The following is an 8,131-nucleotide window of genomic DNA, read 5'->3' as shown; positions in this document are numbered from 1 at the left end:
AGGAAGGGTTTAGAGGGATATGGGCCAAGTGCTGACAAATGGAACTAGATTAGGTTAGAATATCTGGATGAGTTGGACTGAAGAGTTTGTTTCCATGCTGGACATGTCTATGACTCTATACCTTCCCAGATCCTGTAAATTCCCCTCCCTCATGTTCATGCCAGATACTGTCCCGCTCCTAATCCCTCAGCCTTCTCCCTGCTTCTCCCTTCCCACAAAACCATCACACATATCCCTTCAACACTCACAATAATCAATTCCTCACTCCCTGTTTCCCATTCATCTCTCTTATATTCTGTTCTTCTTCCCACCTTCCTCCTCTCCATGCTGCCTTCCCTCCAAACCGGCCTTGCCCTTCCCCACTGTCCCTCCTCTGATCCTCTTTGGTATTTGGATGAGAGCAGCAGTCCATCCCAGGCTATAGTTTCCTAATCCCCTGTTAAATGGCTGCAGTTTGCAGAGGTCAGCACATTACAGAAAGGAATTCAGCCTCATACAGCATTGTTCAGTGCTAACAATGATAGCCATCTAGCAAAGAACTCTGTCTATACCAATTATTTTCAGCTCCCGCAGCTCTGTCAATGCAACACCCTCAACTAAAGAATATGGTAATGAGCTTGACTGCATTGCAATATAATCGATTTGTAACTTTTTAAGCAATACGTCAGCATTGAGGATGACTTGCTTCCACTCTAGTTCAGTAAGTTCTGAGATAGCTAAAAAAACTCCCATGTTTGATCTGCAGATGCAATCACGTGAAAAAGCAGGTGATGCTTCAAGGGTAGACAGATGATGTATTTGGAGGTGTGTGCACCCTCTTCAATGCCTCAACTTGCTCCTGATGATGTGTTTGATACCTTGTGAGATCATGCATTTGGGAGAAATAATCAAAGTGAAAATGACTATCTCAAGGCAGATATTGTAAATAAGCATAGCACAGAGGGATTTGGGTGTTCTTGTGCATGAAAATGTTAGCATGGAAGTGCGTTAAGTAATTGAGACGGCACATAGAATTTTGGCTGTTATTGCTGAGGGGGGGGGGGGGGAAGAGTCGAATTTAAAAATAGTGAAGTCTTGTTACAACTGTATAGGTGATCGTGAGATCACACACTGATATTCTATGTACAGTTTGTTCCCTATCTTTAAGTAGTACTATGTTGGTATTGGAGACCATTCAAAAGAGATTCAAAGGGTTGACTTTTCAAGGATAGTTGAGCAGGTTACACCCTTAATCTTCAGTGTTTAGAAAAGTAAGGGATGATCCTATTGAAGTACACAAGATTCTGAGGAAGCTTGACAGCATGCATGTTGAGAAAACGTTTTCATGAGTGGAGAAATCTTGAACACAGGGACATAGTTACAGAACTAAGAGACACCCATTTAAAACTGAATATGAGTTCAAGTACAATAGTATTAACACCACCCATTCCATTCCCCTTCCACATCCCCACCCCAATCTCCCAATACAATATTGAGGAGTTGGGAGTGAAAAGGTTTGTGTGAACTCACTCTGATAGTTGCAAAAATAGAGAAAGGCAGTGAAGTATTCTGTTGTTAGACAACAATTGACTCAAATTATTTGGTATCAGTGTACAATTTATGGGTCAGTTCATGAGGTTTTCCAGTTATTAGATAAAGCTCGGTCGTACTTCAGAATGTCCTTTCCAAGTCATCAACCATTTGTGATTTTCCAAACTTTGACCTAAAGTGTTGTCAGATCTACAAATTAGCTTTGAAAGTGTCAGGAATGCCTTGTCTCAGAAAGTAGTGAATGCTCTAAGAGTCTATATCAATCACCGCTCCATTCCACCCCTCCCAACTCAATGGTCCCCTGTCATTCCTCCATCAACCGTTCCCTACTCAACAACTCACACCTCCTATTCATTAACTCTCTAATCACACCCAGTTTTCTTTTTGACATTGTGCAAAGTCTAAATAAGGTCACATCAAGAAATATGAAACAGTTTGAGTATCCCTGCTCTCATCTATTTCCCAAATGTTTTAAATCTATGGCTCTAACTCTGTGTGAAGAACTAGATTTTTCCTATCAACTCTATTTCAGGTCTGATGATTTTGAACACCTCATCTAAGTCTCCCCTCAGCCTCCTATGTTCCAAAATAAACAACTACAGTCCATCCAAATTTTTCTCATTACAAAATTTCTTTGTTTCCAGCAGCATTTTCCTGAATCTTTTCTCTCTCATCTCTCGTTTGATCACATCCTTTCTGTGATGCAATGATCAGAACTGCAGACAGTACTCCAGTTTGGTCTTACTGGTGATTTATACAGTTCTAGAGTAATTTCCTTACATTCTATCGCTCTTACATTCTGTGGTTTGGGGGTTAATAAAAAAGAACTGTGGATGCTGGAAATCAGAAAAAAAAAACAGAAACTGCTGGAAAACTCAGCAGGTCTAACAGCCTATGTGGAGAGAAAGGAGATTCAATGTTTCAGGTCCAGTCACCCTTCTATGTGCCTCATGACCAACTTGTCCACTTGTTCCCATCTTCCAGGGAACTGTGGATCTGTACACCTAGATTCATCAGTAAATGTTTCTAAGGTTCTGCCTTTTACCCTATGTGTCTGTCCTGCTTGAGACTTTCCAAAATGCATCACCTCACATTTGTCTGGATTAAATTCCATCTGCCATTTCTTCGCCCAAGTCTCCAGCCTATCTATATCCTGCTGTATCCTCTGGCAATCCTCCTCACTTTCCATAGCTCCCCTAATCTTTGTGTTTTCCAGAAACTTAATAATCAAATCACCTACATCTCCTCCAAATCATTTATACATATTACAAACAACGGGGGTCCTCACACTGATCTCTGTGGAACACCAGTGGTCACAGATCTCCAGTCAGACACATAACCTTCCACTGCTAGTCTGTCTTCTGTGACCAACCCAGTTCTGCATCTTACCAGTTGACCATGGATGCCATGTGACTTCACCTTCTGTTTCAGCCTGCCAGGAGGGACCAAGGCTTTGGTAAACAACATCCACCCCTTGCCCTCAGTAATTACCTTTGTCACTTCCTCAAAAAACTCAGTCAAGTTTGTGAGACACAACCTCCCCGCAAAAAGCCATGCTGCCTATCACTAACAAGTTGATATTTTCCAAAACATGTTTAAATCCTGTCCCTAAGACTCTTTTCCAATAATTTCCCTACTATTGATGTCAGGCTCACTAAATTGTAATTTCCTAAATTCCTAAAGAATTTCCTGAAGAAGGGCTCATGCCCAAAGTCGATTCTCCTGCTCTTTGGATGCTGCCTGACCTGCTGCGCTTTTCCAGCAACACATTTTCATTTCCTAAATTATCCCTGTTGACCTTAAACAAAGGAATAACATCCCATCCAGAAAACGGCCCTTTTATTCCAACTCTACATGTGTTCTCAATATTTAGCTATTCCTGTATCCCTATTAATATACTATCCACTCCGTCACCCCCCCCCACATGACCAATACCTTGGGCTCTTAAGATATAGGCTGAAAATGTGTTGCTGGTTAAAGCGCAGCAGGTCAGGCAGCATCCAAGGAACAGGAAATTCGACGTTTCGGGCAAAAGCCCGATTCCTGATGAAGGGCTTTTGCCCGAAACGTCAAATTTCCTGTTCCTTGGATGCTGCCTGACCTGCTGCGCTTTAACCAGCAACACATTTTCAGCTCTGATCTCCAGCATCTGCAGACCTCATTTTTTGCTCTTAAGATATATCCTAATATGTAGTACCTCTACTGGTTCCCCTTTATCAATTTTGCTTAACTCCTCAAAGAACTGTAATAAATTTGTTAGGCATGATTTCACCTTCACAAAGCTGTGCTATCTTTGCTTGATTTTATTCGTATTTCTAAATGTTCTATTTTTACATCCTTTAAAATGAACTCTTAACATGATAGATGTTAAGCTAACTCGTTGATAAGTACTGTTTATTTGTTTCCCTCCTTCGAATGAGGGTGCCACATTGGCATTTTTCCAATCCTCTGGGACTTTTCCAGAATCTATGGATTCTTAGAAGATTGCAATTGGTGCAACCATTATCTCAGCAGATACTTCTTTCAAAATCTTCGGATTCATCCAATTCAGGTCTTATTGAACTTTAGCTCCATCAGTTTCTTTAGTATTTCCTTTCTCGTCATAATTATAGTACTTATTTTGCCCCCACCACCAATCCCCACTTTAACTCCTTGATTATTTAGTATTTTTGGAATGCTATTTGTGTTATTTACTCTGAGGACTGATGGATTTGTTTAATTCAACTCTTCCATTTTCTGGTTCTTCATTATTATTTATAAATAAGAGGTGGTAAATAACTCTATTCCTTATTCCTCAAAGTCTATCAATAATCTCTACGACACAATGTGTGATTCTTTGCCTGCTTGCATAAGTGCAGCTCCAATAATTTTCAAGAAGGTCAATACCTTCCTGATGAAGGGCTTATGCTCGAAACGTCGAATTCTCTATTCCTGAGATGCTGCCTAACCTGCTGTGCTTTGACCAGCAACACATTTGCAGCAGCAATACCTTCCAGAAGCAAGTAGCCTGTTTCATTGACAATCCATCTAATACCTTCACCACTCACATCCTCCACCACCAATGCTCAATGGTAGCACTGTATACCACACTAAAGGTACACTGAAAAATTCACCAAAGCTCATGTGACAGCACTTTTCAAATAACATCTACCTAGCAGGGCAAGAGCATAAGATGCATGGCAATGCTACTACTCCCCACCAAGCCACACATTATCCTGACTTGGATATCGTTCTTCCTTCAATGTTGTTGGACAAAATCCTGGAACTCTCTCTCTCTGGGTGTCCCAACCCCACATGGTCTGCAGCAATTCAAAAAGGTATCTTACCACCATTCTCTAAAGAGTAATTAGGAATAGGCACTAATTGATGACCCGAATTCTGTAAGTGATTTTTTTAAAAATGTTCCAGAGTTGCTTCTTCACTCACTTTCTTTCATTTTAATGTTTTGTCCTGTTTCAAAGATGCTAAACACCTTAAGAATGCCTTTTCCTCTTACTTTGCACCATCACTTCTTAAATACAATGCCTGTTTGTCCCATCCCTCATCAAAAAGTAATACATCCATTTAGAACCATGCCCTTGTCTTAGCGCTCTGTAGACAGGTCACCCTTTTGGTCTCTAATTGGTCCCATTCTTTCCTTGGTTATTCCCTACCTCTTAATGAATTTAAAATAAAATTGTCAAGATTCCTTGATTTCATAAATACTTATTTCATACCCTAATTTTGAATTCCTTATTTCCTGCTTAATTTTACCCCTGTTTTCTTTGTGGCTTTCTATAGAATTGAGATCTCGATATCAGATATAATTTTCCCTTTGTTCCCCATATCCTCCTCTGACATTCTGTAGCGTAAGATTAGATTACTTACAGTGTGGAAACAGGCCCTTCGGCCCAACAAGTCCACACCGACCCGCCGAAGCGCAACCCACCCATACCCCTACATATACCCCTTACCTAACACTACGGGCAATTTAGCATGGCCAATTCACCTAACCCGCACATCTTTGGACTGTGGGAGGAAACCGGAGCACCCGGAGGAAACCCACGCAGACACAGGGAGAACGTGCAAACTCCACACAGTCAGTCGCCTGAGGCGGGAATTGAACCCAGGTCCCTGGCGCTGTGAGGCAGCAGTGCTAACCACTGTGCCACCGTGCCGCCCCTAAGTGCCAGTCTTTTTCATTCTGAAGCTGTATTTGCTCTGAATTCTCCTCCACCATTTCCATGACCCCCATGATTTTAAAAACCTCTATTATGTCACTCCTCAGCCTCCAACACTCCAGGGGAAAAAAGCCCCAATCTATTCAGCCTCTCCTTGAAACCCAAACCTTCCAGTCCTGGCAACAGCCTAGTAAATCTTCAAGTTTAACAACATCTGAGAAAAAAATGACCAGAATTGTACACAATATTCTAAAAGTGGCCTAACCAATGCCCTTGTACAGTTGCTTCGACCCAGTCTGGAATAATTGCATTCAATTTTGGTGGGTTAAAGTATATTGGCCTGAAAGAGGGTCTATTCACTCGATGACACTTAGCTGAAAGAGTTCAGGTGTGCGTATAGATGCTTAGACTAGAACTCTCGATAGAGAAAGTGCAGACTCAATACTTTCAATACCTGGTCCATCGCTGGTTACTTTACCCTGAGAACTTTTGTCTTTCTGATCTCACATTACTGCGTAGAATTTGTTTGAGCAGACGTTCGAAGAACATTCATGTTTTTACAGAGAGAAATGACAGTGGGCGGTAATCCGGAAGTTAATTTGTGCAGACGGGAGCGGCCAAGATAGGAACCTCAGATTTTCATCAAGAAGATCAAACCTACACTGTGACTGTAAGTATTCCTGCGCTGATTGATTAATTATTTGCATAACCTAGGGCTGCTATGGTTTAGGTAATTTGGACGGATATGTCGCTCGCAAACGTTTCATATATGCTTATTTTAGAGTTACTTTCGAATCAAGGCTTGGTCTGAGAATCTCACACAAGAGCTTGCTCGAGTGGGCTGAGATCTGTACAAGGTGGAAGGAGGAAGCCTGCTTCGTAAGTTTACAACGGCTTCCTTCTGTCAGGCGGAACCTTTAATAATTCGTGTGTTCACTCCAGCAAACCAGCGGCTGCTTTTTTTTTATTGTTGTTGCTTTCTCCCGAAAAGTTGTCAAACGACAGCTCAACGTTGTGAGAAGCAGTGCTGGGGAGCAGTACTGCCCAAGGTAGCGGCACTGAATGTCAGTGAACAGTGCCAGCCCCCTCATTCAGGCCGAGCCCCTGTCGTGACCTTCCAATCCCAGGCCCTGACTCCATCCCCAGCTCCAACCCCTAACATCCCAACTCTGACCCACCTGATGAAGGAGCGCCGCTCCGAAAGCTGGTGTGCTTCCAATTGGTGTTGTGTGATTTTTAACTCTGACCCAGGTCTTACGTGAACCTGGTAGCATCCAGCAGCACTTCACATGAGAACTTGGAAGAGACCAGGAGTATCTCACTGGGGAGAGATACAAAGACTCGCTCTCCTAGAGAAAAACATTTTTAAAAAATGCTTGGAAATGAATGCCCTGGGCGTAGTGAAGCCCTAATTTGAAGCAAAAAAAAGGGGTCCTACTGGTTTTACAGCTTTTTCCTTTCTGGGCGTGACAGGAATGGAGGATCTCACTGGGAAGGATTGGAATGAATCTATTGTGAGAGACTAAGGTGATCTCATTAATGGAGATGGGGAGGATTTCACTGGGAGGGAGGGTGAAAATCTACTGGGAGAGACTGTGAGGATCCCAGTGAAATAGGCCAGGTGGATCTTACTGGGACGGTCCAAGGGTTGTCCAACTGAAAGGATATGGAAGAATTCAAAGTATTTCAGTGAAGACTGAAAGGAAGGGTCATGGTTTTAAGATATTAGGAGGCAGGTATAGAGGAGACATCAGAGGTAGGTTCTTTACACAGTGAGTTGTGAATGCATGGAATGTGGTGCCAGTGGCAGTTGTGGAAGCAGAGTCATTGGGGACATTTAAGTGCCTGCTGGACATGCACATGGACAGTAGTGAATTGAGGGGTTCATAGGTTAGGTTATTTTATTTTAGATTAGGATTAATCCTCGGCACAACATCATAGGCCGAAGGGCCTGTTCTATGAAAAGGGAATATACGCAGAGAGATGATGTGAAATAATAAAATTAAATAAGCAGCTGATTCAACGGAAACGAGCAAGGCCAATTCAGTAGGATATTAGTAGACAAACAGGAGGTTGGAAGAACACAGCAAGCAAAACAACATCAGGAAGTGGTGAAATTGACACTTCGAGTTGAGATAAGTCTAGTGAGTGTAAAAAACATGATAACCAATTTCGTGAGGGATACCGAGCAGTAGACAGTTCACCTCTGGTCAGGACAATTTGATTAAATCACAAGTGAGACCTCCAGTTTTGCTTGAGATCTAAAGAAGAATATCACAATGGATTTGGTGCTTGGACATTTGGCAAACTGAAAACATGGCAACCTGCATTTAATAAAACAAGAAAGATAATGTGTGCCAGTGGTTAGACACAATCACACTGCCTCACCAGTTTTTACAGGTTAATGTCAACATCAGGCCTTACTTCACTTTTAACTGAAT

The 8,131-nt window shown here is 42.0% G+C and overlaps 1 protein-coding gene across 3 annotated transcripts in view; it reads left to right on the top strand.

Moving 5' to 3' along the window:
* Positions 1–6,297: 6,297 nt before the first annotated feature.
* LOC132823273 (15-hydroxyprostaglandin dehydrogenase [NAD(+)]-like) overlaps positions 6,298–8,131 on the top strand; it is a 37,808-nt gene continuing 35,974 nt past the window's right edge. For 2 of the 3 annotated variants that reach the window (XR_009645525.1, XM_060836921.1), the window contains exon 1: positions 6,298–6,360. The gene's annotated coding sequence lies outside the window, so the exon portion shown is untranslated. Of the gene's footprint in view, positions 6,361–6,437; positions 6,570–8,131 lie in introns of those variants that run through there. The other variant, XM_060836922.1, reaches the window with a different exon arrangement.

The sequence above is a fragment of the Hemiscyllium ocellatum genome, chromosome 16 (assembly GCF_020745735.1).
Source record: "Hemiscyllium ocellatum isolate sHemOce1 chromosome 16, sHemOce1.pat.X.cur, whole genome shotgun sequence".
Classification (NCBI taxonomy): domain Eukaryota; kingdom Metazoa; phylum Chordata; class Chondrichthyes; order Orectolobiformes; family Hemiscylliidae; genus Hemiscyllium; species Hemiscyllium ocellatum.
Note: the sequence above shows the minus strand (reverse complement) of the source record. Positions and strands in the feature narration are given on the sequence as shown.